Raw genomic sequence first — 17,502 nt, forward strand, 5'->3', positions numbered from 1 at the left:
TGTTATAATTACCTACCGACTTGGTAGTAATATTGGTATTAATTGAACTTTGACTAAATAACTAACAAACGAGTTTTGTTTCTTTTATTGTGTCCTTTATACCTTGCGTTGTCATTTAATCGACGTGGAACAAAATCGTGAGTTTCACACATTCTTTCACATATTTTTAAAATTTTTAAATTTCACATAGTTGGGTTAAAAAAAAAAAGGAATAAATAGATCCTCATCGCGAAACCAACAAAAGAGTAGCGGTAAATACATATCTAGTAAGTATCTGATACAAGGAGGTAAATGTATACTCTTCTGGAACAAACGTGTCAAATAAAAATCGAGAGGAACAGATTTGTGATTTTAAACCAAGTGTTTAGTACAGGTTCTTATCAAATGTAAGTTTAGGGTCGTACCTACGAGATGAAGTTTGGAACACGTCCTTCCAACAAATAGGAAAGAAAAAGTATAAAGATACTTGTTTTATGGTGGAATATTATTGAACGAACGTCCAAAAAACTATTAAACCTAATTTCTGTTTCATGTCGAATACTCGATGAAACGTCTCTTCTTACTAATTGAGTACGAGTGTGAAAATTTTGTGCGATTGACATCTTCAGTTTGATTAAAGCTCATATTGTCGAACGTTTTAAAATAAATGATATATTTTAGGTCCAGTATCTATATTCTGCTAAATGTGGTCATATCATACACAAGTGACCTGTTTAAACAATCAGATACAGTGAAAATTTTGTTCGTGCTTAGATTTCGTTGAAGTTTTGAAAGTGTATAAGTGTGTGAGTGAAAATTAATAGTTTATTTTATTTAAGCAATGCAGATGAAATTATATATGTCCAATATGTGTGCTATGTACATGTATCTTATAATTTGAAATATAAATATTAATTAGTAAAATTTGTCAGTATACGTGTTCATACTTCTGTACAAAATTGTTTATACAAGTATATACACGTTTATAGCGTTTGTTACTTATTACAAGCCCTGACAAAAAGTTTTTGGTCAAATATTGTAATAAGAAATTGTTAAAATTAATATAGCTTTTGAGATATAAAGTGCTATGATATTTAAAGGTAAAACACATGAATGTGTTAAATTGGTCTAATATACAGTAAAAATGATAAAATTAATTTAAATTTTTGTTTAATATCGAGGAGGAATTAATGAAAGAGGAAAATGGTAATTGGAAAGAAGTATTTGTTCTTAGTTGAGATAACGAGTCGAGGATGCATCAAGTTTTGTTTACCAAACGTTTAACGATAACAGATTGAGGAAAACCATAAGGAATAAACAAGTCTCTTTATGATATTAATCGGTTGATGTTGGAAAATATGTCTGGAGAAGAACAAACGAAAAGTTTCATCCAGAGCGTTTAAGGAGTTAGGAGAGTTTTCAAAAATTGCTCATATTTCAAAACATCAGCAAAAAAAAGTAAACATTTGATTGATATAAGTGGCTTATTTTATGAGTAAAATTAGATTACTTTTAGTAATCTAAAAGAGCAGCGTTAATTTTGCTTTAAATGCTATTTATTCATGTTTTTAAGTTACTAAGATACAAAATATGCTCGAAACTGGAGTATATTCTCTAAACATTTCCATTTTTGTAAAAATGATCAATGTCAATATAATATTTGTATTATTCCTGTCAACTTTCTACACAAAATTTGTACGTTATTTGTTCGCATGTCTCAAAATGATTGAAAATGAAAAAATAGTCGACCGTCAATGCTTAATAGATGTTATAGTAAAGGTATCTGCAAAATTTCAAAGTAAACTGTTAATTCTTGCACATCATTTTTAAAAACACCATTTCACAAAAAATGTAATTTTTTATGTTTTCCTCACTTACCACCAATCAGCCATTTCTGTTTCGTACATATGAAACCCTCTGTTTCAATTACAGTCTCTCGTGAAACCGCTGGAACTTTTCAATTTCGTTTATTGACTATTCGTATCCTCTCTTCGTCGAGCGACCCTATTGTTATGTTCATATTGCTTATAAGTATTAGTACACCAGAGAAACCTGTATTAAAAATAGTAGCAGCAACTTTTACAGTTTCCATGGCGTTTAACAAATTCTTTGAAGATAAACACTACACCGTATTATTCAAACTCTCATTTTGATTTTAGAGTGAATCCACTGACACAGCATTTTAATAAGTGATCACTGCTTCGTTTCTCATAAATAGAGGTAATTGCCTCCAGCAGACCACTTTATGAGTTCTTCTATACCATCACTATTCAGTTTTTTTTTCCGGAAGCACTAATAAAAAGGCTGTAATGTTACGGCACGCAGGTATACGAACCGACTAGAGGCTCTTACTTCCAAAAATAATTTGTTTTAATGGCTAGAACTTTCTTCACTTTATCTTTACGATTTCAAATTACTATTTAAAACGAAAAGAATTCGATTTCTTTTTAAATTTTAAAGTGTCTTAACTCCTTCGATTTCTAGCAAAAATTTTCATAATCGTACATAGTGTTGTATAGCGGCCAAAGAGCTATATCTCAAAAGCTATATTAATTTTAAGAAGTATTTGATCAACAACTTTTTTTCAGGGCTTGTAAATAGGGAACTTTTGTATTTTTTTCCAAAATATGAATTCTGAAGTACGTATACATATATTGGAACATTTTCGAGTCATTTATTGTTCGTTTGGTTTTAATATTCTCGGTAGTTGATAAATGTTATCTTCATTTGTACATAATCCGTAACAAAAGAAATAATTTACATTTATCAGAAATATAATTCTATAACAATTGTTAAATCTTAGGATGCACCGATTAGCACGTATAAGGTGCATAAGGTTTACGAATAATGACGCAACGAATCCTAAACAAATAACGTTGTCATTCGACATTTTACTCTTCGATTTAGTAGTTTCTTATTTCTTCGATGATTCGATGAGTTCATCAATCCGCAGCTACTTGGATCTTTTTATTAGTGTATTGTTTTGTATTCTTCTACGACTCGATAACGCTACAACGTAGCTCACAAAGGTGAAAATGAAAGAAATTAAAAGTTACGTTCCAAAGACAATAAAAATGTGAATAGATAAAACTGTTAAACATTTAAAACAAAACGTGAAATTAAAATTTCAAAGCGGTTGCGGTACCTTAACAGTTTATTTCATTATTAGACAATAATCGCACAATTTTTCTTTTCTCGTTACGTTCTAGTATGGAGCGTACAACAAATGACAATAATAACAATTTCGAGAATAGTTTATTTTCATAGCGAAGCCAAGGTCGCTCTAAGTTTTTTAAATAGGACTACGTAGGAAACATCAAGGCGAATTCAAAAACTATATAACATTATATTTTTATTAACACAATACTGTGTTGGCAGTGGTGGAAATGGAATATTTAGCTTTTCGTCGTATTCTACTTTTAGACAGTCTAAACGTATTTGTTTTTAAATTGCTGAATGTAAACATGGAACTAGAATTTGATAATGTTGCGGTGCCATAAGATAAATGAATATTGAACATAAAAAGCTGTCCTTTTATTTTAATGTATGTTCAAAGTGTATTTCATTCATAAGGTAAGATTTTGCTCTTTTACAGAAGTTTAAGAATGTTGCTGCAAATAGATTCGCTGGATTCGCAGCTCTGCAGGGTGTAGTAATTTCTTTATATTCAATTTTCATTTATCTTATGATATTGTAACATTAGAAAGTTCTAGTACTATGTTTATATTCAGTAGTCTAAGGCCAAATAGATTTACACTATCTGAAAGTAGAATATGACGAAAAGTTACCGTAAACATAGTATTGTGTTAATAAAAATATGATGAGAAAAAAATATTTACTCCTGTTTGAAAAACTCAAGATGGTCTTACTCATTATCGTTGTGAAAGCAAACTGTTTTTGAACATTTTATTATTGTCATTTGTTTCGTACTCAATACTGGTAATTTAAGTATAAGTTAAGACTTATACATATAGACAAAATATTGTTATGGTCGATTTTATCTCAACAAAAACGGTACATTTTAATATAACGTAAAAAATAATGTAATATCAAATCTACGTTGATATTTAGTCTTACAAGGGACACACTTAAGTGTAAATCGCCGATTTTAACGAAACTAACACACAATCGAGTTCTCAGAAAAATATTTAACACGTATTCTTTTTTATCTACTATTATCCATATCTAGGGGGTGAAATCAGCCCTCAAAGTTGAGGGAGAAAAAACATTCGCCTCGATATTTCAAAAACAATGAGAGCTATAAGAAAATTGTTTAAACAAGAATTGCGTACCTTTGAATGATGAATTTAAGCTTCCAAATAGTTTTGCAAAATATGAATTTGTTTAAACAATATGTTACAAAATGTTCACTTTTTATACTTTCTTTTATACAATTCATTATTTTACATCTTTACGAATTTTCCACTATAAACTATTGATCAAATTGGAAAATACGTATATTTAAAAATTTTTATTTGATTCTTTTAATAAAAGGTAGCGTTGGTGTAATAAAATTAGCTTCAATGCGGAACGTGAATTTTTGGAGCGTACACGAACAGTTGTAAAAATATATGATATAGTAGCTGTCTATATTATGGACGCGTATTGTTAATTAGACCTTGGCTGTCAAAACTTGTCGTTACAGGTAGAAACGGTCCGAGGTATTGCTTTCGATTGAAAAGGTAGGGAAGATTTTTATAACCGTGTGACTGAAACTACACTGAGAAATACAACTACCTGAAAACTCTCTATAATTATTGCTAAATATTTCTTATATTTCTTTTATTTCTACAAATTTCCTGATTCAGAAAAGTGCTAACATTATTGGATGTGGTATTAGATCTTTCAAACTGTTTTGAAATTAAAGGTATAATGTCATAAAGTGACTGGTGTGTTTATAACGTTTATAAACATTTAGCAGTTCTGAAAAACGTCGAATATCAATCCTTGCTCTATTTCTATGTCTGTAAATCCAGCCAGTTTATAGCTATCCATTAAATTAATTATATTTTGCCATTTTCATAATTATATGCTTCTTTAAAATATTAATTACATTAATTGGATTGACTTTCATTTTTCTGTTAAAAATATACCACTATATCGCAAGACACAGATAATTTTCCACACAAACAACTTCATGATTGCTTGAAACACAAATGGAAAATGTAGCAAAGTTTGTATGTATCATACTTTTATACATCTTGAGGAATAATTGCAGGAGAACTGAAGCTTTAAAATCTGGTCTTTTCAGAGCTACTTTTTACAATATATTAAATTTTTACAAACGTACAACACACCAGTCACTTTATGGCATTATACGTGACATAAAAAGCTATCTTTTGAAGGATAATTCTGGTATTAGTTGTAGCATTCAAGAAACCGAAAAGTCAGAACTAGAATATTCCGAAATCAATAGTATTCAGCATTATTGAATCGAACGTTTAAATCTTTTACAGTAGTCAAAATAACCCAGACATCGCCTACCGCGTTACTTTATCGTTCGTGGATTAAATCCATGCAATGGCTCCTACTTGAAAGATTATAATTTTGGTAATATTTATTTAGAATTTTGAAATCTTCTTTTCAAAATTTGGCGCTGAAATTCAAATTAAGAAATTAATATGATCATGAACCATAAAGTAACTTTATTCTTATTCATCGTTTTATAATTTAATTTTTTGTACATACAATAAATTCGTCTTTGTTCCTTATGGCTAGGCCTGTAATGAAAGTATACCATTTGTTTTATATATTTATATGCATTACATTGTAATAAAGGTACAATAGATTATTTTTTGTTCTTCTCTCAACAGCTGGGTTTACAATATGATCATGTGTAACAATGCTATTTTTTTTTTACAAATGCCACACAAACTGTTTTTAAATTGATCGATTAATCGAAGAGTTTATAATAATTTGTCTACACCCAATAAATAGAAACCCAGATATTACGATTATTTAATAATTGCTTAAAATATAATTTTACTGCAAAGTATTTTATTATTATTAAAAAACGTACCTAGTGAATCGCCATATTTACGAAAATAATGGTCGTTCGTCTATGACGCTATAGAATCCACAATTATGGAAACTTTTTATTATTACAGTGGGAGAGGAGAAATGAAATGTATTGAAAATAAATTATTGGACATTCAAATAATTACATAGTGTGCTGAATTAATTTTATTTTCAGCTTTTGTTCGTGAACATTACAAATATTGATTACCAATATAATTGAAAAAGATAAATTTACACTTACCATGGTACCACATGATGTGTTATGTACTGTTACGTTTCAATTCACAGATTCAATTTCAATCTAATCATACTTACCCCTGCTTATGCCTCATTAAGTTCCTTATTCACCTCTTTTCAATGGAAACATGAACTATCGATTCGCATTTTAATACCTTTATATGACTTATGTTTAGTTTTCTTCCCATCTATAGTTGCTCGAGGGTACTGTTGGATAATACCATAGTAAATCACTGCTTCAGCTCAAAACCAGCATCGGCTAACAAGCATATGGTTCTTTTGATTATAGTTTGCTTCATTCTTGCAATCAATTGTTTTGCTCCAAACAATATGGCTTTAACATTGGATGGACAATATCTGTTCTTTTCAAATAATTAGTGACGCCATTGTATATATTCTCTCGTACATTGTCCAATACTTTCCTAAAAAAAAAAAAAATCATTAATAAAAGATATAAAGTATTTTGCACCTTTTATAGATATAGCTTGCAAACATCTCAGTGAATGTTCATTGGTAACCTTTAGTTCACGCACCAGCGGTGATTGTGGTTTCTAAGTCAATATATCATAATCTTTTTCTACCTCTGTGCCAACTGTGAAACAACTATGAATTTGGTCCCTGTTAAATTGCTTGTTGCAATTATAATTTGGCTTGTTTTTGGAACAGTTGAGTATCAAAATTCATAGTTATTGGAACATCTGATCTTTCATTGATTATAGGTTTATATGAGTCAAGCAAGCCTGCTTGTAACAATGCTCTTGTCCACTTGTCATTTACATCAAACCTAATGTTTCTTGTCTACATACTCTACCATGTTGCAATTACCTAACATAGTATTTATGAATTCAATCTTATGGTACAATTTATTGTCATCAAATGTCGTTCACAGATTCTTTCACATTTTGTGAGCCATAATTACTTCGTGGATGTGTACACAATTCATTAGAACTATTATCAGCACTATTTTCATCCTTGTTTTCGTATCCTTTTTCTGGCCAACGATTTCTTTGGTCTTGTCGAGTCTGATCTCAAATTTGCATTTCCATGAGTCCTCATGTTGAAAGTATGCTTTAATCGTGAACTTTCAGGTCGGATAGTTACCTCTTCCGATTAATTTTTCAATAAATAAGATCGTGTTTTATTCCATACTAAAATAACGATGGCTTAATTACAATTTATTAATTGACTCATGCAAGTTTCGAACACATGCACATGGTCGAACTAGGTTAGGTTGAGTAGTGTTTCCCAAAAAAACATAGCACAAAAATATTAGAAGCCTCGGCCTAAAATTTGTTAATTTTTATACAATCTATTAGCTAAATTATAGTATACAAAATAATGAATATAAATTTTTGGTTTCAAAATTGCACATCACAGCTATACGATACAGAATTATAGAAAAAGAACGTTAGAAGCAAACCCAAAGTCAGGTGGGGTGCTGACATCTATTGATAAACATAATAGCTACATACAACAGAAAATTTAATTATCACTCAACAATTATGAACTTCACTTACGCTTACCGCAAATTACCAGAATTAAGTTTGTTTATCGAAGGGAAGCTTCATTAATCTAGAGTCGAAACGTTATACACTTTACAAATTAAATAAACAAAAAGAAACTTCAAGAAATATCTTTCTCTTTTCTTTTCCTTTGCTTTTAATTTAAATTTATTTTGACAATTTTGTGAAACAGAAATTATAATATGTAGACATATATGGTATATTATGGTTTATGTAAATTATTGCGTTCTAAATATTAACATTTCTTTTTTGTTTTTATAGAATTCTTGGGAACTTAGGGGTGACTACACTTTAAGCACTTGTATTTGCAGATCACTTTTTACATATTTTTATGCAATGTCATAGCGTTGTATTAATTAACATTTAAACTGCATCTTTGTTTCAAATGTTTTGAATTATATTGTCTAATAAAAGTGTTGTAAATATTTTTGAATAATCACGTAAAATGTTACAATTGACTTGGATGAAAGTTAGGTGTAACAGAGGTAAAAATCATGAGTGATAAACACGATAAAAATAACTTAACCGCCTTATAAAAATATAAACATAAATTACAATAAACATGTAATAAACGTTTAAGCATGTAATAAAATATCTAATAGATAAACTTTTAAATTTGCTGCGTGCTCAAGGTATTCCATCAACTTTTTCTCCATTTCTATTAAAAATTCTTCATTATGTCTACCTGTGTCTGAAAAATAGAAGAAGCCTATTTCGTAGAAGAATTTTGAAAATTATACATTTCTAAACCTTAGTTCAATATATTATAATAAAGTTTCCAATCATTGGCAGTCTACCAGCAAAGAAACAGTCGTTATGACCAAGAAAAACGATAATGGTTGAATTTCTGAAAACGTTAAGCATTTACACGTAATGGTAGAGAAACTGATTAAAAAGTAACAGTGGAATTTGAGAATGCCAGTTCCGTGATTAGGGTAAAGAGACGAATTTATGCAAGGTATCCGTGTGGCTGTGTGACCCTTTATTAAAGGCGTAAAATAAAACGAAACAAGATTTTCAATGGGTTAAAAAAGATTGGTTGGGCACTGAAAGATTGGTAGAAAGAGTTGAATTAATCGAAGTGTTTGAGTATAAACAACGAATTAAATGCGCCGAAAAATTAATGAAATCTATATAGTAATTACCAACTGTTTGCTGGCAGGTACGAAAATTGCTCGATAATGGTGTGCAGTTATATTGAGAGTAACGTGACAAGAGACTCGTTCGAAATAAACAGTATGGCTAAAAAAAAACCATGTTTAAATATCTTCTCGATCGTGTTATGACTTCCGAGCATCGATCGATTCGACCTAATTTCACTTTTATACGCGCCAGTGATCCAAAGTATACAAGAAAAATGTGTAAAATTGATTTGCAAAAGAACAGAGGAAAATACAAAAGTGAAAATAATGAAACGATCGCACTTTTATCTCCGTGTCTTAATCCCATTTAGTCAAGTTAGGAAAAGATGCATCTATACAATTTTTTGCAAGGAGAATGGAACATTAATAGTGCCAAAACAATTATAAATTAATTAATAGGTTACGTGTATGAAACTTATACATATGTATACATGCATGTATACTTGTATATTTGCATGTACGTATCTAGGTATATATATATTGTATTAGGATTTTCATTCATTACTGATTACAGTAATTACGATTTTAAAGCTTCATTTTAATATTTTATGAATGAAAAATTAATTCGATAGCTTTGAAATTGTCTCTTACTTATCAAAAAGAAGCGTAGTAGATAATTGCATTTTGAAGTTATTTCACATTGAAAGTTTTAATAATATGATTATGACGAAGAGATATATATGATAAATTCCCTTCCTCGCTATTTTTAATGTTGTATTTATGTAAGTGTAGAAGGGATGTCAGAAGTCATAATTTAACGTTAGTATTACATTTCTTGGGCACCGTTCTATAAATAAATCCTCCTGACTCATTGCGTGAAAATAAGTTGTGAATTGCTTAAGAAGTTTGGTTACGAAAGTATAATTTCAATACACGTGATGTTGATTTAAATTGAAATTCACTCTGGATCACGATTTATTATTTTAAGTTGATTAATCTATAAGACATACTTTCAATGCAATACATATATTAGTATCAGTTGTGTCGTGTCGTATTTGTAAATTGGTAATTATTCAAACAATATTTACTTTACATTTTTTAAAAAAGTGTAATAAAAGTATGAAACTTTCTTTCTGATAGAATGGCAATTTAACGTTAAAATATATTCGATTTATTAGTTTTGTAACTTTGTTATTTTAGAGTGAAACAAGTAGGTATCGTCGTACTTCTTTCATTGAATTTATCTATTTAATTTATAAACATTACATTACAATTAATATGTAAAAGAATTTCAATGCGTTTAAAAGTTTATGACTTATATATTATGTACATAGTGTACATGCAATTTTATTATTTGTTAATACGCTACTTTTGTTCTAAAACACGTGATATACAATTGATCAGACAGAATATTACTTTTTTCGAGTAATCGAGATTTGTACGTTCCCATTCCTCCTTTGATTTATTTTAAGAGTTTCATTGCGAGATACAAAATGCGATCTTGATTCTCTGATCCACTTACTGCATTCCATCAATTTTCTATCGGATTTAATTACGGTTGTAACATTTTTCGGGCAATTATGTAGCAGAAATTTTGTAATAATTAGGATTATCGTTTTGATCAAATTTAAAAGTGATCTAACTCGTTTTAATGACGCTTTGTATGAACTCATTCTTTAAATTTCTATTTTTGTTCATGATATCATCGATGAACACTTTGTCCTGCGAATCGTTCGATTCGAAATTAATCACATCTTCTCTGGATGTCAGGAATTTTTATCACATTGACGCTTGTAATTATGTTGGATTTAATCTGTTGTTCTGTCTCGTTCATTCTCGGTATTGTATCGCATTCATTGTCCCCATTGGCCGACCACTTTGATTTCGATCAATTCTGAGAACAAATCATATCGCGTTTTGACTAGACACATCTGATGTTCCCGAGTTTCGATCTTTAAACGGAGCATTACTTTATTAACACTAGATTTACCAATCAGTCGAAATGACTGCTTTCAACTGTTTTCATAATAAAATTTACTTTAAATTCCATGGCATGTTTTCCGAAGACGTTATGATTTTTCTATTCCACGCATGTGATCAGTTATATAAATTCTTCTTTTTCCTCATCGATTGATTTTCTTTTAGATATATACAAGGTATACTTAAATATTACGAAATCTGTCGGTAGTTCTAGCGTTAACATTGCTTCAGCATATGCGGACTGATACGATCAATTAATGACAAATGCTTTTCCATTGATCGATATTGTGAGTATTGTCAAGAAACTGAAATTCTTAACTTTGGTGTGTCCAAAGAAAAGGGAAATACAAGTGAAAATTAATAAATTAATGATGTAATTATCAGTACGATGGTATGTTATTATATAAATATGACAAGTATTGTAAACATGCATTATTGTTAGAAAGAAATGAATCTGAAAATTAATGATATTCTTTTTTTCAATATTAGTAGTCGTCCAACCAAACAATTTCTGCGGTATTGTTATTTAATCTTCTAATCATCTTTGCAAATTGGCTCATCATTATTGCATGTATTTTTTTAAGAAACACCCGGCGCTGGTATTATGAAAATCATTTACTTTTCTGATGGGCCTTTCTCACAGGACGAAAACAAATATAATTTACCAAAACTTAGTATTCATTTTAAATATTTTGGGATCAATACAGAGTGGTCCAGAGTAGCCCAGTGTGGCACACTTTTATCTTTTTGCAACTTTGCATGGCAAAAATGCATACAATGGTGTTGGTGGGATTTTGAACGTCTTGTGATTGAAGACAGTACCATAGAAATTGTTGAACTGAACAATTGTTCAATTGTTCAACTGACTGCTTGTATAAAAAAAAAAATTAATTTCTAATTCGTTTCGGTGCAAGAAATTCTTAAAATAAACGTCGTTGACATTGAAGAAAGTGTAATATATATTATTTTTAGCAAAGACTTTGACGTGTACGGTATGTAACACAACATTGCTGTAAAAATCGGTACCAACGATTGATTATGAATTGATAAATATATTTCAATACCATCTGCTCGATTATAAAGTTTGAGAATCTAGGAAAAAAGCAGCAAATGATACTAAATTTTTTTAAAGTTCTTACTGAATTTTTTTAAAGTTTTTACTGAATTTTTTAAAGTTCTTACTGAATTTTTTAAAGTCTTCATTTTTTAAAGTTCTTACTGAATTTTTTAAAGTCCTCATTTTTTAAAGTTCTTACTGAATTTTTTTGTCTTCATTTGTCGAAAGACAAATCACTATTACAGTGTTGAGTTAGAAACGCACACATTATTGAAACGACTCACGATGCTTGTGAGCAGATGATTATCATCACTGACAGACATAACGTATCTCGTCGTATCAGTCTGCCCATCTCACGAATCCAATATTAACCCTTTGCACCCGAGAGGCGACTCTTGGTCGCCAATTAATTCACTGGAATTTTTTTGCGCTTTAATATCTCTAATTTTTCTAATTTTCAAGCTAAACTTTCTAACACGAGGTAAAAAATATGCTTTGTAAAATATATACAGAGATGTAAGATCCAAATCGAGTCTACGATTTATTCTTACTTTTGAGTTGGATCTCCTCGAGGTTTTCAGTTTCCGCGTAAAAGAATGAATCGAGCGCAAAGGGTTAATAGAATTTTTGTGTTTACATCTATTTGTTTGAAAGATTGCGTAATAAATTCAAAACATATACAAACTATCATAGTTTGAATGCTTCTACGATGTGTATTATCTTATGCTCTGTAATACATGTTTGCGCTGAAGACATTGCAGCATGAGAATACAAAACTTGCAAAGGAAATAAAGTGCATGGGAGAAATAGTAACTAACAAATTACAGTTACACGCGTTTGTCCTATCTTTTCACATCGATACTAGTTGCTCATCGTGCTTTGAAATTGCGTAATGCGTTTAATTTATTTTCATCAGTAACGGATCTACGGTTACGTTTTTGGGATATTAAAAAGAAGGAAAAGAAAAGTACGTGTGGTCGATCCCGAGACCATAGTTCCACAAGCAAGTGCACTGCACGTGTTCTGTATCACCACACCGTCTTAAAAATACGCTCAACGTTCTAGGTACATTAGGTGCCAAGCCGGAATTAAAAATATCTCGATACTCCTTTTTTCAACATCAAACGATACTCTCGAGTTGTAAAAGCGATCCGACACCATGTCTTAAGAGCTCGATTCTTTCGAAAATCGAACTAATGTGCATCTTGTGGCTTCACAGTGGTCACTTCTTAGCCATTCTAAATATTCTCACAAAATAAGTAGATTTCTGAAATATACTTAGCATGTTGTAGATATTCAAATTGATTAATAATGTACTTCTAATAAGTAGTTGACAAAAAATGTGAGGTAACCATTTTGTTTTAGATAGTATTTCGTCCATCAGATGTATTTTGTTATCGTTGTTTTCTGTAAAATTCTCATGGTTCCAGATAGTATAGAAAATTTTGTAACGAATGTATAAACTCGTTGTATTCGTGTATAAACATTTAAAACATGGATAAATAAGGCGAAAAAAATTCGAGGACGTCACGATGGTGCCTACTACGTAAGCTTATGTTCGTTTTCGAGAAATACATTTTTTCTTCTTCTTGTTTTTATCGAGAAGAATCAGCTTTTTGAAATCATTTTTATTCCCCGTCGAACAGTGTATTCGTAACGTGATAATTATAAACAAATTTTGTAATTTACAAATTTCGAGTCATGGGTTTGTGGTTAAAAGTCCACCGAGAAACATAATTTCATTCTATGAAACTTCCATAAAAAAATCAGTAATTCCAGCGTGATTATCTTATAATTGACATTTTAATGAATTCAGACAAACCGCAACATTCGCGTGTTATATTGTTTGAATAAGATCTACTTAGTTAGAACTTCGATGTCTTATATCTTTCAAATAAATTCAAAACAAACAAAATGGTAATTTAATTTTCTCATTCCCTTTTATTTTACATGGTCTGCAACATATTTCACTTTTATCGAAATTCTTTACCCATGGTACAATACCGATAAGTATAACTACTTGTCTCCTAGTATAATGGATGGAATGAATGTTGACCATTTAAGGGGAAAGTCACAATGCTTCAGTTACCCTTTCTCCTTCACAGCACATTCTTCTACGCGCTGTGTGATATATATATATATGTAGATGTACAAAATCATTATACTGCTGATCAAATTACGAAGTGACTTCAATTAACTTCAATCTTCCGAAATATGTCACACAACTTGCTATGAAATGACAATATCCTGACAGTAAGTTACGATATGTAAAATATTGGGTTGTTAGGAAAGTTCGTTTTCCAAAATGGAGAATATATAATTCAATAAAATGTTTATACACTCTAAAAAAATTGTGTTTCATTTTCACCAAAAAAAAATGAAATGACTTTCCGAACAACCTAATAGTTTATTCTCTAAGGATTGAACTGTTATTTATTAAATACATCGCATTCTTTTCACAATTAATTCCGATACCGGTAACTTAGACGCGATAGATTGTGAGTCGTTGTGAAGTAACCGATGTTGTCGATAGTTTTGTGATTTTCTATCACGATCTATTGTAAGAACATTGTTATTTCGTGGTGTTTCATTTGACATACCTCGCTCGTGAAGTGAGCGCTGCCGAGTGAGGCTGTGCGAGATCTCTGGAGTTTTCCCACTCTCGTTCAAACACGAAGTCATACATATGCATGTATGTACAAAGTGTAGGCTTTTTTTTTTATAACGGAAACGCTAACTTGTTATGGCTGCTTCTTTAGCGTTAGGCGATTTCTCTGACAATGTAGGTATGTCATGTGGGCAAGGAACGATTGAAAGGGGAATTAGGCGCACGAGGGGCTCCTACGTTGAACAACATTGAGTTAGATACTTCAGAAGGTTGAAATCGTTCCGTAATACAATCAACGGTACAATACTTCTGCGCATCTATGACGCGCAGCGCGCGCGAGAACAAGCTTTGAAGGAGAAAGGGTAGCCGGAGGCATCGTAACTTTCCCCTTAAATGGCCAGAACCATTTGATCCACTGTATTTACCTCACAGCTGGGCTGGTACGCATCGACGCACCGATAACCGCAATTAATTTTCATATGGTTCACTTGAAAGTATTCCTCTTGAAAACTAATCTGTAAAGAACACAAATAGGACTACATTCCATACTTTTGCACGTTTTCGAATATTCCATCCGCTATTAAAGAACAAGTATACATTCCAAAGAATTTCAAGGAAATTGTATTGGGTTGTTCGGAAAGTCATTTCGTTTTTTTTTATTTTGGTGAAAATGAAACGCGATTTTTTCAGAGTGTATAAACATTTCATTAAATTGTATGTTCTCTATTTTGGAAAACGAAATGACTTTCCGAACAACCCAATATAACAAACCGTTTTCTAAACCGAGTAAATTTTTATTTGATAGTTTTTCGACTTTCACGTAAGTACGCGAAAGTTCATTCTCGTTCGATTCTCAATTCGATAATTATAATTTATTGAACGAAAGTATTATTTTTCAAACAAATGTACTATCGACAATTCTTGGAACTTTGAAAAAATCTTCAAGACTAATTTACAAATTTTCAAGACTGTTCAAATATCTTTAAAAACTACAATCTATACAAATTTTAAGAAAATTCAAAATCTGTCTCGAAGTCCAGGAAGTGTGGATGTCGTTATCGAATCTACATCTATCTGTGCGTAATACGAAAAGAAATTGAATCGAATGTGTGAAAACGACACAAATTTAATATCGAGAGTACAAAATTTTAGTAAGTTGAAAGGAAACTCGGGCATAATAAAACTCGTCCGAATTAATTCGAGCGCGTTCGTATTTCTAACGATCACATTGCACGGAGTTACGTATTCGTGTGAGCACCAAGTGAAGAGCGAGCAACGGTGCGTTCACATAGTAAACATAAAGATACAAATTTTATATTCTATTACTTGACGTTAAGATTATGATAGACGATTTCACGATCATCTAGTCTAAACATGTTAAACACGCGGTCCGATCGATTAACTTTTGCGGCCTGTTTGACCCTTTAACCTTAAGTACGTTCGTATGTACGTTCAGAACACTAATTGTAAGTTTTTATTGGTGCAGAGTGCAAGGTAATTTGAATCGATACACAGTTTAATGCAGTGATAAAGAAAAAATGAAGATTACCTCTTTTTATAAATCAATGTATCCTTTTGTTTATTTCCATATTTTGTTTTCTTTTCAATCTTTCACATAATTACTTATAATACATTTGAACCAAAAAGAGTTCCTTCCATATAGCAGTTGGTATTTTGATCGTTGCTTATTAAATTCTAGAAACTATTCTAATGGATTCCAAATTCCTTAATAGTATTTAAACTTTATTATTTTCCTTTGATTAAAATTTAACCTGTTCTGAATTCAAATGTTGGTGAGATAACACTAATGCAACGATGGAACTTTTATTAACGTACCTGTAAGGTACCTGTTTTTCTGGTTAAAATAAGATCAAATACGATTTGAAAATTTGGATTATATTTACTTATTTAATACGTGATACATGAAAATCATTATCACTTATTAAATACGTAAATATAACCCAAACTATAAAAATATAATGTGTTTGGTTTCATTTTAATTAGAAAACCCTCATAAATACAATGATAGAAGTTTCATTTGAAAAGAACCAAACGTATAAAAATCAACCAAATTATAGTGTAATAAGAATTAATATGCTAAACGCATAATTAATCAATATTAGTATTATAACGAATCTATGTTAAACATCGAATGCTTAATGACACTATCTACCGGGTGTGGTGTAAGTATTACGTGTCCTCCGAGAAGTAATTAAATAATGAAACATTGTTTGGTCTACAGGCCGTGTACTATGTATCATATTCTGAGTGTGACTTCTGTGCAAGTTAGTCTTAGTTGATTACCCTCTCAGTAGGATGACCAACCTTTCATTTTTCCCAACAACTCTTATATTTTATCTTAATTTTTTACATTCTCCCATCTCCCGTATTGATCTTTCATTTCTGCCGTAATTCACGGTAGTTCAAGTATCTTATCTCTTGATATCTTAAATATACAGTTCTTTTTATCCGGATACCATCTAAAGCTCGTACTACTTGGGTATTGATACACTTGGAACACTCGACCTTGATTTTCGAGTATTAGTAAACAAACTTTCGGTAACATTACATTGAATTTTGTTTGTAACAATCTATTATTGATGTTTGACGAAGCATATATATACACACATATGCTGGATAAAGAACTGCATAACATAAAAGAAATGGGTTACTTTATCTCATCAACAAACACTTTACCGACACCGAGTTTCGATGACATTCATTGACACGTTGAAATCACTGCAGTCAATCATTTCATAGATAACGTTTACTTATCGATGTTGACTTCTAGTGCATGTAATTTTTATTATGTTTATTCAACCACTGTCAATATGTGAGTACACTATGTACTTACATGTGTACTGTTCTCTATACAGTCTCGCTAATGATGTATCGTTATTTTCATATTTGTTTCTTTGTGTAAAAAACGATGTAATAGTCATCATAATGTATAAGTTATCGTTACACATTTCTAATGTATTTTAATGATACTATTACACTAACAAATTACACTAACAT

General features: G+C 30.7%; 1 protein-coding gene across 22 annotated transcripts in view; it reads left to right on the forward strand.

Annotated features, from left to right (window-relative positions):
• How (protein held out wings) overlaps positions 1–17,502 on the forward strand; it is a 130,821-nt gene that overhangs the window by 27,526 nt on the left and 85,793 nt on the right. Inside the window, exon 1 of one of the 22 annotated variants that reach the window (XM_076316132.1) lies at positions 175–266. The exons of the other annotated variants lie outside the window; for them this stretch is intronic. The gene's annotated coding sequence lies outside the window, so the exon portion shown is untranslated. Of the gene's footprint in view, positions 1–174; positions 267–17,502 lie in introns of those variants that run through there. 22 annotated transcript variants of the gene reach the window in all.

Source organism: Ptiloglossa arizonensis, chromosome 7 (assembly GCF_051014685.1).
Source record: "Ptiloglossa arizonensis isolate GNS036 chromosome 7, iyPtiAriz1_principal, whole genome shotgun sequence".
NCBI lineage: Eukaryota > Metazoa > Arthropoda > Insecta > Hymenoptera > Colletidae > Ptiloglossa > Ptiloglossa arizonensis.